Raw genomic sequence first — 25139 nt, forward strand, 5'->3', positions numbered from 1 at the left:
CACCGGCATTATGGGAACTGGATTTGGTAATTAGAGGTCAGAAGAGTCCAGTCATAGGGTAAGTTTGGGGTGAGTGTAGAGGCTTCCACAGAGGCAAAAAAAAAAAAAAAATCAATGATGACCATAGCAACAACCAGAACTGGTATGAAATAGTGAGTACTTACTATACACCCTGCACAGTCCAAAGCAGCCCTTTCTGTGTATTACTTTATGTTATTGTCAAAGTCCTATGGTATGAGTTTTCTCCTCCCCAGGAACTGACTCTCACAGGCGTTAACTGAGACATTAACATCACAACTTGTCCAAGGTCGCAGTTAGGAAGCAGTTAGCTGGGACTTGAATCGGCTCTGTCTGACTGCAAAGCCAGCACCTTAAGCCCTCCCAGGCCTGAGCAATGAAGACACCCACTTGGCTTGGCATCCTTTTATCCTCTTGTATCAGTCAGAATGCTTTGGGCTGCAAAAATGGAACCACCAACTTAGTTGATTAACAATGAGAAAAATGTATCAACTCAAAGATTAAGTTTCAAGGTTTAATGGCTGCAGGAGTCATTAATTCAGCAGCTCAATGAAGTCCCTTCCAACTTCCCATGATGTCATCATTAATGTGTTTGTTCACCTTCCTGGTCACAAAATAGCTGCTACATCTCCAGATATCACGTACAAAACACGACCACATCCTGCAAAAGAAAAGGGATTTTTTTTTTTTTTTTGCAGCAAGAAAACCTTTCCCAGAAGTACTTGAGAAAATATTCCTTTTACTTTATTGGCCGGAATTGTTCCTATTCCTGTTTCCAAACCAATCAGCCACAGGGCAAATAGAAAGTTCATGAATGGCTTAATTTTTGTTCACGTTCATTTGTAGGAGGATGGATTATCCCCCAAATTGAGTTTCTATTAGAAAGGAGAAAGAAGGCAATGACAGCTTTTGAGTAAACAAACAAAAATGTACGCTATTCTTCTCTTTTCTCTTCCCAACCCCCAATGTCCTCTTTCTCTATCAGTTAACATTTTATTCACCCTTCAAGAATCAATTCAAATATTTCTGCTGGGCAGTCTTCCCTGATTTTTTCCCCATCAGATTAATTACTCTCTTTACTGTGCTTCCAAGGAGTTTGGCACATGCTACTTACGTGGTCTTCACTACATCCTCATGGAGAGAGCCAGGCTTTGGAGTAACTAGACTCAAGTTTGAATCCCAGGTCTGCCACTTCCTTCACAGAGGACTTTAGGTATACCACTTTCTTCCTTTAAGCCTCAGCTTCCTCATCTGTATAGTCTGCATTCCTTTTTAGGCAGTTTTGAGGACTAAGGCAGATAATATGTCTGGGATTATTCAATGATCTCCTTGGAACAAAGAAAGGGAGGAAGGAAAGACACTATCAGGCTGGACTAGGCAAAACGGAACTTTTAGCAAGAAAAGCAAAAGTCATTCCAAGGTGCCGACCACACGGCCCCCTTCCTGTGAAGTTCCCCTCCCCCCGGTTCTCCCAAGAAAGTCATTTTTCATCCCCAAAGCCATTTGGTCTAGAGATAAGGGGGAGATGCAGTGGAAGGGTCTGTATTGTGCCTGCCCTGGCACCATCCATCACCCAGCCGACAGGAACTCACCTCCCACAAATAAAGTTATGACAAGCGTCCCCAACCCATTCTTTCAGCCGTTGCCTCCCTGTTTCCATCATCTCTGACATTATAAGCCATCAGCCAAGCTGTTTGTCATGCCTCTGACAGGGCCTTGGCATCACAAGCAGGAGAGGCTGTGCTAAGGTACAGCTGGATTCAAGGGTGGGTGTCCCACCCCCAGCCCCACCTGCCATTGGTGATCTTGAGTTATTCCACATGGGCTCTCAGAAAGCATTTCTCCCCCGAGGGGCAGGGGTCCAGAAGTGGAGCAGAACTGGAGGGGACTATGCATCCATTTATCCGCTTGGTGAACAGGAGTGAATATTCTACTGTCCTGACCCTGTGTTAGGCACAGCTGCAGCCACAGAGAGAAATTAAAACACATGCCTTGCCCTTGAGGCGTGCCCAGTATAGGGAGAGTGGAAAACAAGTCATTTCAACAGACAGTGCCAGCACAACTGTGGCAGCGTCAGTCTAAGGGTTATGGGAGCACAGAGAAGGGTAGGAACATAGGGAAGGCTTCCTGGAGGAGGTGACATTTGAGCTGAGATCTACAGGAGAAAGAAAAAAAAGACATGTGATGGGGCAGAGTGAGTGATACCTTGAAACTTTCCCTTTCTTCTCTGCAGATTTATCTACTTATAAGCCCTAAAGGGCAGAGTGGAGCGGAGATACGAGAGAGAGAATCATATTCCATGGAAGCCGATGACATCAGCAAGGTCCCTTCCCTTTTGCTTCCAGTAGGGTCTGGCCAATGGGAAGCAAGAGCAAGCAATCAGAAGGAGGGAGTAGAGACAGGTAGATTGTTTCTTTCCCAGGTCCCTCCCTGTAAGCTCCCTCCACCAAAGGCCCCAGTTCCTGCCAGGCAGAAGCCTCTTGGAGCCACAGCTACTCTCCCTGGATTCCAGTAACCATATCTGGCTCTTGCCCCTCAGACTAGGGGTGCCAAAGGCTCCATTGTCTAGCCCAGAGGAGCTGCATCATCCTTTGTTGGATTCCCGAGGCTATCGTAATTCCCTAAACACAATAGCTCCTTTATTATAGTCTCCTGAAATTACAGCTCCAGTGCCTCTGTCTCCTTCAAGGACCCTGCCTGTTACACCCCGGCAGCTCAAGGCTCTGCTTGACCCTCTTCTGGTGGTAAGTCAGTCCCATGTGGTGGCCCTCAGTGATCCACATCTGCCATTATTTGTGCCCTTGGGCGTCCCCTCCTACAGCGAACACTGGACTTGGCCATGTGATTGGCTTTGAGCAACGGAATGTTAGCATAGATGAGGCAAGAAGAGGCTTCAGAAGCACTTGAGCATCTGTGCTTGACGTTTTGGAATGCTCCCTCTTGGAATCCCGCTGCCGTACTGAAAGGAATACTGGGGTATCTTGATGTAGAGTGGAAACCTCGTGGAAAGTTCCAGGAAGATGACCTGCCATATGAGAAAAAAGGCAACACAGGGCAGAACTGAGGTTCCCCAACTAATAGTCATCACAGAGGTTCCAGACCCTAAGCGAGAGACTTTGTCAAAGGGGGGATGGCAGTCTGCCCTAGAAGTGTGGGTGTTTAACTCAAACATTGTTTAGAATTGTCAGCATTGGGTGGTAAAAAGCAGACTGACTTTTAACCAATGTTAACTATCATTTTGGGACTTCCCAGGTGGTTGAGAGGTAAAGGACCTGCCTGCCAATGCAGGAGACTTGAATTCAATCCCTGGTCTAGAATGATCCCACTAGAGAAGGGAACAGCAATCCACTCCAGTATTCTTGCCTGGAAAACCCCATAGACAGAGGAGCCTGGTGGGCCACAGTCCATGGGGTCTCAAAAGACTCAGATACAACTTAGAGACTAAAATGGCAACAACAACAATGATCATTAAACTTTTTGCAAAAACTGCTTTTCCTTTTTGTCAGCACCTAGCGTGGACCACCTCCCACCCCCAACTCATCTCCCCACTCCAACTCTATTGGTCCTGGGCCTTTCTAGTACAGTCACAGGTGAATGCAGCCACAGAGTGGCCCCAGCCAACATCATGTGCAGCAGAAGCACCACCGTCACCCTACAGAATCTTGGGAAATAATAAATCATTGCTGCTTCACTCCCAAGTTTTGGGGTGGTTTGTTACACACCAATGAATAACTGAAACATACTGGCAGCTCCAGTTCTATTGCAAGTTCAAGGGGAACAAGAACTTTTCTGGCAGCTCCCCTAAGAGTCAGAGTCCTGGAATCACTTTGATTGGTTTCCCCTGGTCATATGCCAGCTACGAACTGATGGCCTGGCCTGCTGCTGCTGCTAAGTTGCTTCAGTCGTGTGTCCGACTCTATGGGAACCCAGCAGGCTCCCCCGTTCCTGGGATTCTCCAGGCAAGAACACTGGAGTGGGTTGCCATTGCCTTCTCCAATGGCCTGGCCAGGGGAACATAATACACTGATTGGCTCCTCCTTTATTCTGGTGCAGGAGGTGCAGCCCCACTTGGACCTCTGGACTGACTGACAGTGGGGAGGGGATTCCTAAAGGAAGATGGGGGAAAAGAAGTCTGGCTGCTAAAGACACTTGATGGAGGCAAAATTTGGGGAAGATTATCCTTGGTGTTCCCCATCCAGTTACTGTTTGTGCCTATAAGAAATGGATAGGGAAATTCCCTGGTGGTCCAGTGGTTAACACTCGGCGCTATTTCTGCTGTGGGTCCAGGTTTCATCCCTGGTTGGAGAACTGAGGTCACACAAGCTGCACTGCATGGCAAAAAAAAAAAAACCAAGAATGTATATATGGATGGCTGAGTCCCTTCACTATTCGTCTGAAACTACCACATCATTGTTAATCACTATACCCTAATTCAAAATGAAAAGTTTAAAGTTAAATAAAGAAAAGGGTAAAAATGGATCCCCAATATAAAAATGTAAAAGACCCCTATGATGTGATAAGCAAAAGTGTTAGTCACTCAGTCATGTCAGACTCTTTGCAATCCCATGGACTATAGTCCACCAGTCTCCACTGTCCATGGAATTATCCAGGCAAGAATACTGGAGTGGGTTGCCACACCCTTCTCCAGGGGATCTTCCCAACCCAGGGATCAAACCCAGGTCTCCTGCATTACAGGTAGATTCTTTACCATCTGAGCCACCAGGGAAGCCCATGATGTGATAAGGAGACCATAAGACTTTGGCCATGGACAGACCTGGTTTCTAACTCTCACTTTCTTTTTAGAAGTTGCTTTGGGCAAGCTGCTCAACCTCTATGAACTCATCTATAAAATAAGTTAGTTAATTCCTGCACTAGCATAGAGCAGGCGGTGGGGGTGGGGGAGGTTTCAATTAGATTATGGCAGTGAAGTGAAAGTCACTCAGTTGTGTTTCTTTGTGACCCCATGGACTATAGTCCATGGAATTCTCCAGGCCAGCATACTGGAGTGGACAGCCTTTTCCTTCTCCAGGGACCCTCCCAACCCAGGAATCGAAACCATGTCTCCCGCATTGCAGGCAGATTCTTTACCAGCTGAGCCACCAGGGAAGCCCAAGAATACTGGAGTGGGTAGCCTATCCCTTCTCCAGCAGATCTTCCCAACCCAGGAATCGAACCAGAGTCTCCTGCATTGCAAGCGGATTCTTTACCAACTGAGCTATCAGGGAAGCCCTATTATGGCAGAGGTGGTGGACAAAGAGAGAGGCTGCCCAGATACCCGCTTTAAGAAAGGGCTTGCTGCCCAGTGTGGGGAGTATGGCAGCAAACAGCTGTCAGCCCTTCCAGGTCTGCCTCAGCCGCAGCGAGCCACCTGGCCTGTGGTCACACCCTTCCCGGGACAGCCTGCATCTGGTCACTGGGTGAGCCAGGGTTTTAAAGCCTGACGAAGAGCCACACTGCCAGGCAATGCTCATTCCAGAGCTCCCTGCTGGGCTGCCTGAGGCTTTGTAGAACCTGCATCAGTTGACTTCTCCCCCCATCCAACCCTGCTGTCTCCTCTTCCTTTCACAGGTGTTAATCTCTAATAAATACCTCGCATCCGAACTCTGCTTCTGGAAATCCCAATCTGTGAAGCAACGCTCAGCACTTAGTATCTTCTTTTTTTAATTAGTGAATATATTTTTAAATTATTTATTTATTTGGTTGTGCCCAGTCTTAGTTGCAGCAGGTGGGATCTAGTTCCCTGACCAGGGATCAAAGAAGCGTCCCCTGCATTGGCAGCCTCTGGAGTGCCACACAAGTCCCAGGAGCCTGTTGATAAAGGATTGCTGAGTGAAAACTGGCTCCTTGCTCAGGAGAATGAGAAATGGGAAACAGTTGGTGCGGGCGACAGAGGCTGGCACAGGGACTGCCAGGCATTAAATAGCTGTTGTGGAGGAAGGGGCTGGGGGGCTGGCAGAGGCAATTGCTTCCTCAAATGGGAGAGGAGGGTCTCTCCAGGGCACCCCCTCCCCGCTCCACCCCTACGCATCTGCAGCCCCCTGCTCACCAAGCAACTGGATCAATTATGAACGAGACCGCACATGTGCTGGTAGATGGGAAGACAGGCAAGTCAGGGCTCTCCTCCAGGCTGGGCCTGGCCTCAAGTGGTCTGTCTGGGGTCCTGCGGCCTGGGGGCCCTTGGCAAGGTAGCAGAGACTGCTCAAGTCCTAAAGCAAAAGCTTCCTCCTCTTTTTGTAGAATCTTAAGTGTTCCAGAATCTTAGAAGGAGAGATTCAATATTCCAGGATGATCATCATCATCCAGCTGGAAACGGCTCTAGACGGTCTTGGGACACAGGACTGTCCCAAGGGACAGTCTTGGGACACTCACTCTTTGCGACTCCATGGACTGTAGCTCTCCAAGGTCCTCCGTCCATAGGATTCTCCAGGCAAGAATATTGGAGTGGGTAGCCATTCTCTTCCCCAAGGGATCTTCCTGACCCAGGGATCTAACCCAGGTCTCCTGCATTGCAAGTAGATTCTTTACCATCTGAGCCACCAGGGAAGTCCCTGGAACAAAAGAGTCCCTGGTTTAAAGGATCCCGGTATTTGCAGGCTAGAAGGGGCCAGGCAGCCTGTTCATTTGAGCATTTCCCTCTGAGCATTTCTCTGAGTGCAGACCCTAATTGCATGGTGTGGTCTGGAAGCACTTGCCACATTCCTCTAAGTGCACAGGAGCAGGTGGTGGTCCAGTGGTTGACTCTGCACTTCCACAGCAGGGGATGCGGGTTTGATCCCTAGTTGGGGAACTAAGATCCCACATGCTGCTTGGCATGGCCAAAAATTTAAAAATAATAATAGTAAAATGCATTTAAGTGCACAGGAGAAGAAACAGACCCTACAGGAGCGGGGTGGGGACGGTAACTGAGACCAGAAGGAGGGTATCATAGATGGAAAAAAAACCAGTGTGTAAGGATGGGATGAGGAACAGCAGTTGTGTGGGAGGGACTGTCTTTATGAAAGTGAGGGCTTCAGATGAAACAACACATGTAAAGCATCTGAACAGCACATAATAAATGTTACTTCACTTGCCTTTTTCTTCTGCTAACAATTCTCTGTTCCCTATATTTCTGAATTATCCACATTCACAGTGAGGAGTTTGGGGAAAATGCAAGGTTCTCTGAAAGGAAGACTGAACTGACTCCCCCCGACCCAGAAAGAATCCTCCATCACAACGTATGGGGACAAGTGCTCAGTACAGGCCAGGACTTTCTGCAACGGGAACAGGAGGATGGATGACTGATCACAGAGAGTAATCCAGGAAGGGGATATTTGAACAGGGTTTTGAGAGTAAAAGAGGAATTCACTGTGCAGAGAGGATGGGATGGGGGGGGGGGTGGATTCCACATACTTTCTGTGCTTTCAAAATGAATTGCTAAGGCCTCCCCCTTTCTAATCCACACCTTAGGTACAAATTCAAGCAGCTACCCACTCTGACTTTACAGATGGAAAAATTGCTGAATATGGACAGATCAAAGCAATCCTCACCTTTCTTTCCTGTTTCTAAAATCCCTGAGGCAGAAATACAAGGAAATAACAGTGTGTCCTAAAACCCAAGTTAGCCCTTGAGATGGAGAGATGTTTTCAAGAGTAAGGGCCAATATGAGGGCATTTTTGATACAACTAAGTTTATTTCACTTAAAGGTCAGTCTTTATTCCAAGATCATGGCCTTCCTACTTTAACGGTGTTTAAGATGGCTTTATGTTTATGAAATTAGGGTGATAGTAGATGACCTTTGTAAGTCAGATTTTGTGTGTGTGTTTTTACTTGGCAAAATAAGAAGTTAATAACCCTACATTGGTTCTCACAACAAAAAAGTTTTATATCATGCCACTTTCTGAAACCTCAGTTTCAGAACCGCGGAGTGAGAAGCCATTGGTGGTAGGAGGTCCCATCTCATCGTTTGGGCTCTGCTTTATATCACCGCCCAGAGGCACCCTCCCTGGCAATCCTGAGATGGCTTCTCTCTCCCTCCCCAGGTTTTCTCTCTGCTCCTTGTTTCTTCCATTCAGAACACTTCCTCTCTGAAAGCATCCTCTTGTTCATTTGCACATACACTTATTTATAGCATTTTCTCTATTTGAATACATGCTGTCAGGTCAGGAACCATGTCTATCTTTTTCACCCACTCTTCCTAGCACCTAGCACTGTTTTTAGGGTATAAAAACTGGGGGAGTGTTTGTGGAACGAATGAGGGGAAAATGAAAGGGAGAAAGAGAGGATGAAAGGAAGAAAGGAGGAAGGAAGGGAGAAAAGGCCATGGAGCTTGGACACTCAGGCTGGAGAACATCAGGGGCAGTAGAGGGCGGAAGATGCTGTGGGTACCCCATGTCAGAGTCCCTCACCCCACCTTTCAGCCGCAGCCCTGGTGAACAGCACCCATGCACACTGGCAGTATCTTCCCACAAGTACCCACCCAGTCTCTTAATTTTTCCACCCAAGGCTTTCTTGGGAGCCCTGAGCCCTTGCTCAACCCACCCATAGGCACAGTCCAGAGGTACAAAGGGGTTCATGCCCCCTGCGGAGATGCTTAACCCCTGGGGGAATGTAAGTTGGTGGATAAGAGCCCCTGCCTCCCATCCTTGGGGTGAATGATTGTGCCTGGTACTCAGAGGGTCCTCCGGGGTCTGAGTCCCAGGTACCCACAGCAGCAACCAACTCCTTCCCCATCTCCCCACTCTCTCACCCCTGCTTGCCATGCTCACCTCGCAAGGAAATTACATGCCCTAAGTCCTCGTCTCAGGCTCTGCTTTGGGAGAGAATCTAGTCTTAAGACAGGCTGGGTCACTCCCCTGCACCTCAGAAATTCCCTTTCTCCTCTCTGAACCCCAAGTTCCACCTGCTCTGCTGGTCCCGGGTGACTCCTAGAGAGCCACCCCCTCCCCCGCCAGGCAGGTCAGCTGGCAGGTCTTGACCATCTTCCAACCCAGTCTCTGTTCTGAGAAATTTCAATGAAGGGACCTGGCACAGCACATGGGGGTCCAGGTGCTTTGGAGACAGTCAGGGAGGAAAAGGCCTCTCTAAATGAGCCTGTGATGATTAAATCATCGTCTGTTCCTGTGCTCCGCCCCACCTCTTGTGCTTTGGTTGAGACGTTATCTCTAATCCATTATCTTTCTTTTCTTCTCTCAGCCTCCCCAGTCTGCAGCCACCTCTGTGGGAAGGCTGAGCAGCTCTGAAACAGGACAGCCAGATCTGGCGGCAGGAACTTTATAGTTTACAAAGAACTTTACAGGCTTAGAGGTGTTTATAAAGTCTTTTCTATTCACAAGACAATTCATTAGCATTATTGAGGTTGTTTCCCTCCCCCCCCCCCCATAAAGAGAAGCCTTTTCCTTTTTTTTTTAATTTATTTTTAATTGCTTTACAGTGTTACTTTAGTTTCTGCTGTACAACATGAATCAGCTGTAAGAATACATATATCCCCACCCTCTTGAGCCTCCCTCCTGCTCCATCCCGCCACATCCCACCCTGCTAGGTCATCACAGAGCACCAAGTCGAGCTCCGCATGTTATACAGCAGCTTCCCACTAGCTGTCTGTTACACATAAAAAGTGAAAGTGTTAGGGGCTCAGCTGTGTCTGACTCTTTGTGACCCCAGGAACTGTAGCCCATCAGGCTCCCCTGTCCATGGAATTCTCCAGGCAAAAATACTGGAGTGGATTGCCATTTCCTTCCCCAGGGGATCTTCCTGACCCAGGGATCGAACCCAGGTTCTCCTACATTGCAGGCAGATTCTTTACCATCTGAGCCACCAGGGAAGCATATATGTCAATGCTACTCTATCAACGTGTCTCACCTTCTTTCCCCACTGTGACCACAAGTCCATTCTCCACACCTCTATCTCTATTCTTGCCCTGCAAAGAGGTTCATCGACGAAATTCACTCATTCATTCTCCTTTTGGTTGCTTCTCTGTGTCCAGGCCCTGGGGATACAAGACGGTGACCTTCCCACCAGGAGCTTGGAGCCCTGGTAGGGGAGTACTTGAGTCTGTGTCTAAGCAGGAAACACTTGAATATTAACAAAATAGGAACTCTAATCCAGGAAATGAAAGGTGATGGAAGAGCTGAGAAGCCAACTGGACGCAGTGAAGGAGCCCAAAAAGGAGTAACAGCCGGTGGCTGCCCCCACCCACACACCTGAGGGACAGAGGGAGATGAGGTGCCAAAAAATATTTGTAGAGCATTTCCTCTGTGCTGGCCATTCTAGATGCTGAGTATAAAGGATGACCAGGACAGCCATGGGACTTGCTGCCATGGAGCTGACAGTCTAGGAGAAACAGACCCTAAAAAACTTACTAGAAACGATTGTGTGAACACCCATAGTGGGTTAGGTGCTATGACCAAGCCCATCCTGGTTGTAAAAGGATAACCTAACTTAGTCTGGTGTGGCTTCCTGGAGGAGGTGACAGTTAAGCTGAGAGTGAATGATGAACAGGCATTATTTAGATCCCATGTCACAAACTTTAGCTTCTACAGGGGACTGCAATCAAGTGCTTGACCATGCTGCATGTCCAGCTTGGACCAAACCCCAGTATCCCCCAGAGGCCCCACTCTGGCCAGACACGCTTGGACACCCTCTTGGCTGGATGGTAGCCTAGCCCACTACTGGGCTTGGCATTACCTCCTAGACCACCGTTGATGAGGGATTCCTGCCAGGGCTAGAGCACCTGGAATGCATTGGAGCTCAGCACAAGCCAGTGCCTTCAGGAAGAGCCTGATCAGCACTGAGGCTTGTCCTCCAGGCCTTAGCGGCTGCCTGGAGCCTTGGCAGACAGTCAGGAGGAGGTGGCTGGGAGGGAAAGACAAAGAGAATTCGATTTCCATTTTGCTCCTGGTTCCCTGTTTTCAGTCCAGATGCCTCCAGATCTAATTCCAAATAAATAATTGTACTGAGTTACCCGGGTCCCTTGGTGATTAAGTAAACACGCCGAGGCGGTGGAAATTGAATTAGTGCGGTGTGCTCAGCCATTATTACCCGCCCCTTCTCATGAATATTAATGAGTGGTTATTAAGAAATGTAAATGCTGCCTCAGGGGGTGGGAAGATGGTGGGGGAGGTCAGGGCGAGAGGACAGACCGTTCAGAAGGCAGCGTGATTGAAGGCATTTTAAAAATTATGTCGGATCTTTCTCTTCAGCACCGTGGCAATGTTTCCGGACCCTTCATTTTTATTAAAACAAGGATAAAGGAACAAATTTTAATTGGAGGATAAAATTAGCGTTTTCCAAGCAATGTTGGCGGCAGCAAGAACATATTTTGCCAGAAAATGGACATTTGGGGCGGGAGGTGCGGGTTTGGGGGAGCAGTGGCTGATGGACGATTACTTCTCTCAGTTCATCTCCAGGCAAGGGAGTAAACAAATTAATCTCTGAACGAGGAGCAGCCTGGAAAATGATGGAAGCCTGGAGGATCCAGCAGTGTCTTTGCTGGGAAGCCAGAAAGTGCCAAGGCCTCGGATCTTTGTTACTGCTGGTTCAGAGAGGTTAGGCACTTGTGTGAGGTCACACAGCGAGGGAGGGTGCTCTGGCTGGGTTCTTTGGGCAAGTTGGGAATGAACTGCCTCTGAGGGCAGCCCCTCCTCTCACCCTTATCCCTTGATCTCCAGGACCCCCTCTGGTTGTCCCACCTCTATGGCTCCAGCTTCTACCCTCACCATTCCTTCCCAGTCTGTACTGTCAGATTCATGTCCCCACTTTCACTATATTCTGCTTCTGCTCTACAACCTTCAATAGCTTACTATTGCCCTCCGGCTGAAGGTTACGTTCCTACCTTTCACAGAGAAGTCCCTCCAGGATCTGACCACAAATCCACTTTTCCAATTTAAGTATCCACTGCCCCTCACAGCTGCAATCAGATGCATCTAGGAAAATGGAGAAGGCGCAATGGCACCCCACTCCAGTACTCTTGCCTGGAAAATCCCATGGACGGAGGAGCCTGGGAGGCTGCAGTCCGTGGGGTCGCTAAGAGTCTCACACGACTGAGCGACTTCACTTTCCCTTTTCACTTTCATGCATTGGAGAAGGAAATGGCAACCCACTCCACTGTTCTTGCCTGGAGAATCCCAGGGACGGGGGAGCCTGGTGGGCTGCCGTCTATGGGGTTGCACAGAGTCGGACACGACTGAAGTGGCTTAGCAGCAGCAGCAGGAAGGAGAGAAAGTGAAAAGAAAGGAGAAGAAAAGAAGGTGGGAAGACAGAAAAGAAGGGAGAAAGGAAGTGAGGGAAAGAGGAAGGAAGAAGAAACTAATATCAAGTTTCAAAATATTCCAGGTTTGCAGGACTTCCCTGGTGGTCCAGTGACAGACTCTACCCCCCAATGCAAGGGGCCCGGGTCCCATTCCTGGTCAGGGAACTAGATCCCACACGCCGCAATGAATACTGAAGATCCCGAATGACAGACTCTACCCCCCAGTGCAAGGGGCCCGGGTCCCACTCCTGGTCAGGGAACTAGACCCCACACGCCGCAATGAATACTGAAGATCCCGACTACCCCCCAGTGCAAGGGGCCCGGGTCCCATTCCTGGTCAGGGAACTAGACCCCACATGCCGCAATGAATACTGAAGATCCCGAATGCCGCAACTAACACCCACTGCAGCCAAATATATTAAAAAGAAAAATAGTTAAAAAAAAATATTCTAGGTTTGCTAAATATTTTACATAAGAATAATGGTGATGATGAGGATATCTGTAGTAACTGCTGTCATCTATTGAGTTCTCCCGCTAAGCCAGCCCCCAGTTTAACACCACTTAATCCTCCCATTGTCACTGTGAGGTGGGTATTGTTATCTCCATTCTACAGAGGAGGAAACAGACATCACACACTTTGTAAATGACAGAAACAGCCTGTTGGACACTGAAATCTGAATTCTCGACTATTGCACCTCCCACCTCACATGGCAGACGTTATCAGCCCCATTTTACAGATGGAGACAGGAGGCTCAGTGAAGTTAAGTGATTTGTCCTACAAATACCTGAAAGAAACAAACAGAAATGAGAGGATTCAAAAGTCTCTGAGCCAGCCTTGCCCCATCGTCGTGAGCACAGTTCCTGGAGAATCCAGGTAAAATGCACTGAACAGCCTGGCCCCCGCTTCCCACAGTCAATGTCACCAGGCACTCTGGAGGAAACTCAAAAGCTTGCAAAGACCTAGTTGAGCTGTGCCCCCAACTATGTCCACCAGGTGAGGCCTGCAAGCTGGGTCTGTTGGTTCCCGGAGGTGTCCTCACCCAGGTCTGTGAACCCCAGACCGGTGGAATGAAGTCCAGATGCTGGTTCAAGCATTCAGCCCCCTATGCTCTGCTCTGCACAGGAAAGAGTGAATACGATCAAACTCATGCATTTTAACAACTTCTTCAGCCTGCTTCACTCCATGCGCTCACAGGAATAAAGGCTGACAGGTGCAGCTGAGTTAATCAGAGTGGATAATAGAGGAAAAGACAGGAATCACTGGCCAAATTGCAGTGAGAAAAATGGGGTGAAATCATAAGACACAAGTCAAAGGTATCCAATTAAAGTGTGATGATGTTTAAAGGGCAAGAACCCCATTCTCAGTCCCTTGGAAGTTCTTACTATGAAGATGCATGGAACAGTGGCACATGAGATAATTTCTGGTGGTACACAGATGAACAATTTTTTAATTTGAATAATTTCTGGCAGTACACAGATGAACAATTTTGTAATTTGAATAAGGATGTTTGATGTGTGTTAGAAAAAATACAACTAGAACATAAAACTCATAACTAGCACATAAAATTTGATGTCTAGAATGAATCTAAACCTCACCCAAAGAAGTCATTTAATTGCTAGCCAATTAAAAGAAAAAATATTTTTTAAATAGTATAGATGGAAGAAGAATATAACAAAAAATATGAAGGGGGCAGTTATGTGACTGAAGTTTGGGAAGTAATATAATAGTTCTTTATCACTCGAAGTGGAGTCCATGGATCAGTAGCAGCACAATCAAGTTTGTGAGAAATGTAGAATCTCAAGAACCTCCTTAGACCAATGGAAGCAGCACCTGCATTTTAATGAGATTCCCTGATGATTTGCATACCTTGTTCATGTATACTTTGTTTAAAAAGGGCTGATCTGTCTTATTTATCACTGGGGACAATGAAGATCTTTTCAGATTTGGTCCTAGGGAAAGAGCACTGGACTGGGATTCCATTCTAGCTATGACACTCTTTGACTCTAAGAGTTTAAAATTTTGTAATTATAGAAGAGGAGACTGAGATCTAGAAAAGGCTGCAATGTGTGATTTTTGTCAATTTTGGAGCCAGTCCGGGTCCCCAAACATCTTGTCTTGTGCAGGAGGAAATGGTTGACATCAGAATTGCTGTCAACAATGTGATGTGACTTTTAAAAAATTGATTGTTAAAGATGTCTGCTGCTGCTGCTAAGTCGCTTCAGTTGTGTCCGACTCTGTGCGACCCCAAAGATGGCAGCCCACCAGGCTCCCCCGTCCCTGGGATTCTCCAGGCAAGAACAGTGGAGTGGGTTGCCATTTCCTTCTCCAATGCATGAAAGTGAAAGTGAAGTCGCTCAGTCGTGTCCGATTCTTAGCGACCCCATGGACTGTAGCCCACCAGGCTCCTCCGTTCATGGGATTTTCCAGGCAAGAGTACTGGAGTGGGGTGCCATTGCCTTCTCCAGTTAAAGACATTACAAGGAAAAGAAAACTATAGAACAATGTATGAATGAATACTGATATAAAAATCTCAATAAAATACTAGCAAAGCAAATATAGCAACATATAAAAAAGATTATATGATATGACCAAGTGGAATTTATTCCAGGAGTACAAGGTTGGGTTAACATGAAAATCAATTAATACAATACACCATAGCAATAGAATAAAGGACAAAACCCACATGATCATCTCTATACATGCAGGAAAAGCATTCAACAAAATCCAACACCCTTGCATTATAAGGAACACTCAACAAAATAGGAAAAGAAGAGAACTTCCTCAATCCACTAAAGGCCATCTAAAAAAAAAACCTAATATATTCAATGTGGTCAAACCCATTTTCTTCCTAAGATGAGTGACAAGCAAAGATACTTGCTCTCACCCAGTCTATTCAAAATTATACTGGAGGTTCTAGCCATGGCACTTAGGCAAGAAAAAGAAACAAAACCTTCCAGACTGGAAAGGAAAAATGAAACTGCTTCTAATTGTAGATGACATGATCTTATATAGAGAAAATCCTAGGAAATCCCTATTAAAAAAAAAAAAGAAAACTATTAGAATAAATGAATTCAGCAAGGTCATGGGATAAAAGATTTTCAAAAGTTAATTGTGTTTGTATACACTGGCAATGAACAATCCAAAAATGAAATTAATAAAACAATTCCACTTACAATAGCAGCAAAAAGAATAAAATTCTTAGGAATAACTTTAACAAAAGAAGAGTAAAGCTTGCACTCTGAAAACTACAAAATATTGTTGAAGTATATTAAAGAAGGTTTAAATAAATGGAAAGACATCACATGCTCATGGATCAGAAGATTTAATATTGTTAAGATGGCAGTACCGCCTAAACTGAAATACAGACTCGATGCAACTTCTACCAGAATTACAGCTGGATTTATTTACTAATTTTTTTTTTTTTGCACAAAATGGAAAGGTGATTCTAAAAATCATATGGGATTACAGGGAGCTTCAAATAGCCAAAACAACTTTGGAAAAGAATGAAATGAAAGGAGTCACATTTCCTGATTTCAAAACTTCTGATAAAGCTGCAGTAATCAAGACAGCATGACAGTGGAAAGACGTATAGATCAATGGAACAAAACTGGGAGTTCAGAAAGAAACCCTTACATTTACAGTAAACTGACGTTCCACAAAGTGCCAATAGGAAGGAGTAGTCTTTCTAACAAATGGTGCTGTAACTGGATAACCACACCCCTAGCTCACACCATATGCAAAAACTAACTCACAATGGATTATAGAGCTAAGTATATGAGCTAAAACTATAAAACTTTTAGAATAAGTGAACAATAAGAGCAAATTTTCATCACTTTGATTTGGTCTCTAAGAGCACCGAAAGCACAAGTGACTAAGAAAAACTAGTTAAATTTCTTCAAAACCGAAAACGTTTGTGCTGCACATGATACCATCACGAAAGTAAAAAGACAGCCCAAAGAATGGGAGAAAATATTTGCAAATCTTGCGTCTGATAAGGGACTTGGAACCAGACTATATCAAGAACTCTTCTAACTCAATAATAAAATGATAACTCAAGTTTTTTAAATGGACAAAAAATCTGAATAGGCATTTCACTAAAGATATATAAATGGCTCAGAGCACATAAAAAGATGCCCAACATCATTAACCACTATGAAAACACAAATGAAAACCAGGAGATAACCACTTTATACCTACTAGATAGTTACTGAAAAAAAAAAAAAAGACAGAAAACAACAAGTGTTGGTGAGGATGTGGAGAAACCGGAACCCTCATTCACCACTAGTGGGGATGTAAGATGGTACAGCTGCTTTGGAAAATAGTCCGGTGATTCCTCAAATCTTAAGTTGTCATACGATGCATTAATTCCAACTCTATGTATATAACTAAGAGAAATATAAGCATGTTCACACAAAAATGTGCTCTCAAATGTTTATAGCAGCATTATTTATAGTAGTCAAAAAAGTGGAAACAACCCATACGTCCATTACAAAATGGAATGATGAATGGATAAATAAAATGTGATATAATGCCTGCAATGGAATATCATTTGACAGTAAAAAGGAGTAAAATAGTGATGCCTATACAATACTATGCTAAGTGAAAGAAGCCAGTCTCAAAGCACTGCGTATTATTTGATTCCATTTATATGAAATGTTCAATCGGCAAATCTATCATGGCAGAAAATAGACTAATGGTTGCCTGGGGCCGGAGAAGGGAGGATCTGTGTGGAACTAGGAGGAAATGGGGTGACTGTTAATAGGTTTAGTTTGTCTTTTGGGGGTTATGAAAAATGTTCAAAAATTGAAGTGGTGATGGTCTCCAGGTATTCTGTGAATATAGTAAAAAACCATTGAGTTGTATACTTTAAATGGTGAATTGTATGGTACAGGGCCCCTAAAAGGTGTCTGCGCCCTAATCCCTGGAACCTCTGAATATGGTAGGTTACGTGGCAAACAAGAATTCAGAATGCAGGTGGTGGAATTCCTTGGCCATCCAGCAGTTGGGACTTTGCCTTCCAATTCAGGGGGTGCAGGTTCCATCCCTGGTCAGGAAGCTAAGATCCCACATGCCTCACAGTCAAGGGACCAAAGCATAAAACAGAAGCAATATTGTAACAAAGCCAATAAAGGATTTTAAAATGGCCCACATCAAAAAAAAAGAAGAATGCGAGTGGGATTAAAGTTGTTGATTACCTGACTTCGCTGCTGCTGCTGCTGCTAAGTCGCTTCAGTCATGTCCGACTCTGTGCGACCCCATAGATGGCAGCCCACCAGGCTTCCCCATCCCTGGGATTATCCAGGCAAGAACAGTGGAGTGGGTTGCCATTTCCTTCTCCAATGCATGAAAGTGAAAAGTGAAAGTGAAGTTGCTCAGTCGTGTCCGACTCTAGCGACCCCATGGACTGCAGCCTCCCAGGCTCCTCCGTCCGTGGGATTTTCTAGGCAAGAGTACTGGAGTGGTGTGCCATTGCCTTCTCCGGATCACCTGACTTTAGAATAGAATAAAATAAAAATAAACCAGGGAGATTATCCTATATTATCCAGTGGGCCCAATGTAACCTCAAGGGACTTTAAACAATGGAAGAGGGACTCTGAGAAGAGAACCAGAGAGATGGCATTGTGAGAAGGAGTCATCCCAACATTGCTGGCTTTGAAGATGGAAGAAGGGAACCACAATCCAAGGAATGCAGGCAAGCTCCAGAAGGTAGAAAACGTAAGAAAACGGATTCTCCCCTAGAGAGCTTAGGAAACACAGCCCTGCTGATACCTTAATCCTAGCCTAGTGAGATGTACATCAGATTTCTGATCTACAGACGTATAAGATAATGCATTTTTATTATTTAAATTTGTGACAATGTGTTGCAGCAGCAGTACAAAACGAATACATATGATATATCAGTTATATCTCAATAAAGCTGTTTTTAGAATGATTACTGTCTTAGACTACATAAATAGAAGCATGGTGTCTAGAGGGAGGAAATGATGGTCTGCTTGCAATCTAAGTGAGACCGACTGGAGCTCAGCATCAATGTCACCCTGGAGGAGGGATGTGGGAAAAGCAGGGTGGGTCCACAGAAAGGTCACTGTGTTAGTGAAAAGACTCAAGATGATGTTGGATGAGGAATTCACTAAGGTGGGATGAGGTTAGTGGGGATGAGAAGACAGATCCGGGAGCAATGGGGTATGTGACCTACAGGCAGGGTTCAGCTTGAGAAGAAGATGAGTTTTCTTTTTTTTGCTTTTATCCTCTGTTTGTCTTTTTGTTTGTTTGTTCTTTTGGCTACACCATGCAGCATGCAGGGTCTTATTTCCCTGACCAGGGATGGAACCTGCACCCCTGGCATTAGAAGCATGGAGTCTTAACCACTGGACCACCAGGGAAGTCCCCTCTTCTTTGTTTTAAAAAAATATTTTATTTAACCCCAATACATGTTTGGACTTCCCTGGTGGCTCAGGCTATAAAGAATCTGCCTGCAACCCAGGAGACCTGGGTTCGATCCCTGAGTTGGAAAGATCCCCTGGAGAAGGAAATGGCTACCCACTCCAGTATTCTTGCCTGGAGAATCCCATGGACAGAGGAGCCTGGCAGGCTATAGTTCATGGGGTCAAAAAGAGACAAGACCAGGCAACTAATACTTTCAGTACATGTTTTACCTAGAAAAACTAGAAAATACAGTTAAGTAAGAAGGAAAAATGAATAACCAAATAGTCACATGCCATTTTGTTGCAAGTTATTAATGCTTCCAGCACTGGGAAGGTAAAACCAAGTCTTTTATTGTTATGTTCCCAGAATCTGGCTCAAGGTAGACGATCATGGAATGCTTATTGAATGAATACATAATGCACACACACATTTTTAACTTACAAAAATAAAACCCTACTGTATATATTGCTTTATAACCTTCTTTTCCTCCATTACTGATATATTATGGGCTTCTTTCCAGTTCAATAAATATACATTTACATTAGGGATGTAATAGATACTGCCAGACTGCAAATAGAATTCAGGGGGTCTGTGAATTTGAATGGGGAAAAAATTATGTCCTTATTTTCCCTAACCTCTAACTGAAATTTCTCATTTCCTTCAACTTGAACGTAGGCAACAAGCCAGAGTAGTATTAGCAGTATTCTTGCCATCAGAAGTGATCATAGATGTTTTCATAGTAAATTACCATTGTTGCTTGAAATATTGTTTATACTCATCTTTCTTTTGAAACGCCAACAGTTATTATACTGGCTGCAAGCACTTGTTAGTGAATATAATAAAGAAGCATGAGTCCTACTGTATCAGAAATTTTAAAATATTTAAATAACTGTATTTTAATATAATTAGTCTTCTTGGAAAGATTCAACATCTTATTTTACATGTTTAAAGTCATTATTCTTGCAAAAGTGGCCATGGGCCTCACCTTAAAGGTCTATGGCACAGCAAGGGTTAAGAAGGAACTCTGACCTACACTCACCTTTTTTCTTAATTTTTATTCTGGAATAATTTTAAATTTACAGAAACATTGCAAAAATAGTACACACACTCCTCACCCAGCTTTCTCTAACGTTAACACATTAGGGACTTCCCTGGTGGTCCAATGGTTAAGACTTCACCTTCCAATGTAGGGTGTGTGGGTTCGACTCCTGGTCAGGGAGCTAAGATGCCACATGCCTTGCAGCCAAAAAACCAAAACAGAAACAATATCATAACAAATTCAATAAAGACTTTAAGAATTGTGCACATTAAAAAAAAATCTTGAAAGAAACAAGTTACATAATCATAAAATAATTGCTGAAAGCAGGAAATTAACATTGATAACATTATTATAAAGCAATCTTCAAACTGAATTTGAATTTTGCCTGTATTTCCACTGTCTTTTTTCTGTTCCAAGATCTTCCATTGTATATAGTGGTCAGGCCTCCTTGGTCTCCTCCAGTCTGTTGTAATTTCTCAGTCTTTCCTTGTTTTTCATGATCTTAACACTTTCTAAAAACTGTTGGTCAGTTAATTTGCAGACTGTCCATCAATTTGGATTTGTCTGATAGCTTCTCACGATTCGATGGAGAGCATGCATTTTTTGTAGGAATCGCACAGGAGGGATGCTGTGACCTCTGCCAGCATCACATCAGAGGAGCATGATGTAGGCATGTGTTATTTCTGTACATAGTGGCTGCAGCATATTCATTATGTATTTAATTGTATATAACATACAATTTACTTAATTGGTCCCCTTCCAATGGACTTTTAGCATATTTTCAATTTAGGGCAGTTACAAATAGCGCCATGATGGAAAAAGAAGTACAGGGCAGGGCAGCCTGAAGGAGCAGCCAGCAGCCAGGAGTGGAGATGAGTATCCTGTCCCTGGAGGCATGCAACAGCAGAGTGGCACCAGACACCATTTCCATTTCCCCAGAAAGAGCATCTGGTGGCCCAGAAGACTAGTAAAATGCACAGGGACAATAAGAAAGGATGCTCTCCTCCCCTGGGTCTGCATTCATTAGCAAGGTGAGGCCTCGGCCCAGGTGGAGGGTAAGAAATGCTCCCCACAATAGACGACGACGACGACTAGTTAGTATTCTGAGCTCCCTGCTCCACTGACGGCTAATTGCCCCTAAGAGCTAAGATCACTGGAGGGGAAAATGCAAGGTGGCCTAACCTTTGCTGGGCTCAGAGAGCCAGCCAGCCTCCCAGCAGAAAGGTCTGCCCTGCCACTCAGCTCAGTAGCTCCTTTCTCTGCCCTGATTGCTAATGTTGGAGGGTGGCTGCCACAGGGTAGCTCTGGGGCCCAGCCCCCAGCAGTGGAGTAGCTTTGTGACTTAACCAATCTCAGGAGGTTTGGAGGTGGCAGGGGAGACAGTGCTGAAACTTCCAGCTGCTGGGTTCCTAAAATGTATGAGTTACAACTGTTTTGGAACAGTGTTTGTCAGTATCTGGGAAAGCTAACTGCATATGTAGTCTGCTCCTAGGTACGTGTTGTGCTAAGTCACTTTAGTCACGTCCCACTCTTTGTGACCCTATGGACTGCAGCCTGCCAGGCTCCTCTGTCCATGGGGACTCTCCAGGCAAGAATACTAGAGTGGGTTGCCATGTCCTCCTCTAGGGGATCTTCCCGACCCAGGGATTGAACCCTTGTCTCTTATGTCTCCTGCACTGGCAGGCAGGTTCTTTACCACTAGGGCCACCTGGGACGCTCCTAGGTATATACCCAACAAAATAAATGCTTACATCTACCAAAGAATGTTTATATAAGCTCTATGCACAATCACCAAAACCTGGAAACAACTCAAATGCCTATCAGCAGTTCAGTTCAGTTCAGTTCATTCACTCAGTCATGTCCGACTCTTCATGACCCCATGGACTGCAGCATGCCAGGTTTCCCTGTCTATCACTAACTCCTGGAGCTTGCTCAAACTCTTGCCCATCGAGTCAGTGATGCCATCCAACCATCTCATCCTCTTTTGTCCCCTTGTCCTCCCACCTTCAATCTTCCCCAGCAGAAGAGATAAACAAATCATGATCTAGTCACATAATGGAATCATACATGGCAATAAAGTCAAAAAACAAGCTATTGCTAAATGCAATAGCATGGATGAATTGCCAGATAATGTGTTGAGTGAGACAAATGAGGTCATAGTGTATGAGTCCTTTATGCAAACTATGGTGATAGAATTGAGACTAGGGTTCCCCTTGGAAGGGGGGTGGTGTTGACTAGGAAGGGGTCCACTGTGAGGGGGCTTCTAGTATGCTGTTCTACAACTCAGTAGGGGTAGGGGTTCTGTGAGTGTGAAAGAAACTGAAAGTGAAGTCGCTCAGTCGTGTCTGATTCTTTGTGACCTCATGTACTATAGCCTTGTAGGCTTCTCCGTCCATGGGATTTTTCCAGGTGAGAGTACTGGAGTGGGTTGCCATTTCCTTCTCCAGGGGATCTTCCCAACCCAGGGATCACACCCGGGTCTCCCACATTGCAGGCAGATGCTTTACTGTCTGAGCCACCAGGAAAGCCCTCTGTGAGTGTATACCTAAGTAAAAATTCATCAAGAGTACACTTACATTTTTATGGCATATAAATTATGCTTTAATTTAACAACAACATTAACAAAGAAATGGGTGCAGGCCAGAGCAGGCTCTGCTGGCCCAGAGAGGTAAGAAAGAGGGCAAAGAGGAAGTGACAGATCCCAGCCCTCTTAGGACTCGCTTCGTGACCTGGGCCACCAGATTAAGTGCTTCAGGTTCTTCTGCTGGGGAGATGCTGATACTGCCTACTGCCCCTGCCATGTTATTGGGAAGAGAATTTGGGGAGGTGTATCAGAAACCAGCTTCTAAATAAAAAACTGATGCATAAGGACTTCCCTGGTGGTCCAGGGGCTACGATTCCACACTCCCAATGTAGGGGGGCCAGGTTCAATCCCTGTTCAGGGAAGTAGATCCCACGTGCCACAACTAAAGATTCTGAATGCCACAATTAAGACCTATTGGAAGGACTGATGTTGAAGCTGAAACTCCAAAACTTTGGCCACCTGATGCGAAGAGCTGACTCATTGGAAAAGAGCCTGATGCTGGGAAAGATTGAGGGCAGGAGGAGAAGGGGAGACGACAGAGGATGAGATGGTTGGATGGCATCACCGACTCAATGGACATGAGTTTGGGTAGGCTCTAGGAGTTGGTGATGGACAGGGACGCCTGGCGTGCTGCGGTTCATGGGGTTGCAAAGAGTCAGACACAACTGAGCAACTGAACTAAACTGAACTGAACAGCCAAATAAAAACATAAACATATATGTTTTAAAGTGATGCCTGTATTGACTCCTTCAGTATGTATTAAGCACCTCAGTCATGCAGGCAGATTAGACTCAGTCCCGGCCCTGGCAGGAAGTCTCAGACTAAGCAGGGATAAAGGCCACCAACCCCTAAACAAACAATTATAAGCCATGATGAGTTACAGAAAGGCCAGTGGGTATGGAGATGGTAAATAACCGAGCAGTGGGATAAGGAATTCATTAGTGTGGGGAGATGGGGATGACCTCTCAGAAGAGATGACTCAGAAGCAGAGACTTTAAAGGACAGGAAGGAGCCAGGCCTGCAGAAGGACATTTCAGGCAGAGGAATCTGAGAGGGCAGAGATAGAATTCACAGCTGGAAAGTGTCATGTGTGGCCAGAGAGGGCGAGCCAGAGATGGGTTCCTGGAGGGGCAGACCATGCACAGCCTGGTGGGCAGGGTAAGGGTTTGAGGTTTTTATCAGAAGCTTATTAGAAAGGGGCCAGGGGTCTTTTAATCAAGAAATGACGTGATCTGATTTGTGACTTTAAAAGATGACTTCAATAACTAATGATTCTTTGTGACCCCACGGACTGTAGCTCACCAGACTCCTCTGTTCGTGGAATTCTCCAGGCAAGAATACTGGAGTGGGTAGCCATTCCCTTCACCAGGGGACCTTCCTGACCCAGGGAGCAAACCTGAGTCTCCTGCAATGCAGCCAGATTTTTTACCATCTGAGCCACCAGGGAAGCCCAACCAGAGAGGAGCCAAACACAGAAGATTATATACTTGATAATTCTATTTATGTGAAATTCAGAGATCTCCCCAAACTAACCAGAAGTGATGGAAATCAAAATAGTGGTCAGCTTTGAGAACTGTGGTCTTGGAGCTGAAGGGTTGGAAATGTCCCTTATCCTGATGTATCAATAGATGGGAGGTACAAAAATGTAAAAAGTTGTCACAATATACACATAAGATTGGTACACTTCATGGAGTAACTAGACTATTTGTGCACCATACACCTCAACGAAAAAGCAAAATAAAAAAAAATTTTAAATCACTAACATTTTTATTGGCTAACATCATTTTTTAAAGTGAGGATTATTGAGATATAATCTTCATGCAATCACACCTCCCCCTTTAAAGTACATAGCTGGATGAGTTTTGACAGATGCATACGCCAGCTTAACTGCCACAAACAAGATATAGGACATTTCCAGCCCCCTCCTAAAGGTGCCTTGTGCCCCTCTGCAATTGATTCCCACCTGTCCTCCCCGTCCCTGCGCTCTAGCTCCTGGCAACCAACCACTGGTTTCATTTCTGTGCTTAGAGTCTGGCCTTTTCCAAACTGTCATTAAATGGAATCATTTAGCATTTAACCTTTTGAGTCATCTGCTTCTTTCACGAAGCAGAATACTTTTGAGATTTAACATGCTGTTGGGGACAAGTTATTTCTTTATTATTCTTTATTTATTTTTGGCTGTACTAGGTCTTTGTTGCTGCACGCGGGCTTTCCCTAGTTGGCAAGCAGGGGCTACTCTCTAATTGCAGTGCACAGGCTTCTCATTGCCGTGACTTTTCTTGTTGGAGAGCATGGGCTCCAATAGTTTGCTTCTTTTTACGGCCGAGGCATTTGCCTAGTATGGATGTACTGTGATTCATTTACCCATTTACCAACTGATGAACCTTTGGGTTGCTTCCAGTTTGGGACAGTTTCCCAGTTTGGACAAACACTTGCAGATGGGTCTTTGGTATACCAGGTTTTCGTTTCTCTCAAAGAAATACATTAGTATTGGGATGATCAGGATATATGATAAGCACACTTTAATGTTGTAAGACACTGCCACAGTGGTTTTCGAAGTCGTTTCCAGGTACTAAATACATTATCTCATTTTCTTCTCAGAATAGGTGAGGAAAGTGAGGGTCAGAGAGGCTGAGCTATTTGCCCAGGGCTTCCCTGGTGACTCAGATGGTAAGGAATCTGCCTGCAGTGCAGGAGACCAGGGTTTGATCCCTGAGTTGAGAAGATTCCAGGGAGAAAGGAATGGCAACCCACTCCCATATTCTTGCCTGGAGAATTTCATGGAAAAAGGAGCCTAACATGCTACAGTCCAGACTGAGAGACTAATATTTCCTTTTTCATTTCC

The 25139-nt window shown here is 45.2% G+C and overlaps 1 long non-coding RNA gene across 1 annotated transcript; it reads right to left on the reverse strand.

The window, feature by feature from the left end:
- Window positions 1-518: 518 nt before the first annotated feature.
- On the reverse strand, window positions 519-1349 carry LOC113902776. The gene is made up of 2 exons (XR_003513912.1): window positions 1133-1349; window positions 519-679 (listed from the first exon to the last, which is right to left on the reverse strand). It is a non-coding gene; the product is annotated as an uncharacterized LOC113902776 (long non-coding RNA).
- Window positions 1350-25139: the final 23790 nt, after the last annotated feature.

The sequence above is a fragment of the Bos indicus x Bos taurus genome, chromosome 13 (genome assembly GCF_003369695.1).
Source record: "Bos indicus x Bos taurus breed Angus x Brahman F1 hybrid chromosome 13, Bos_hybrid_MaternalHap_v2.0, whole genome shotgun sequence".
NCBI classification, from domain to species: domain Eukaryota; kingdom Metazoa; phylum Chordata; class Mammalia; order Artiodactyla; family Bovidae; genus Bos; species Bos indicus x Bos taurus.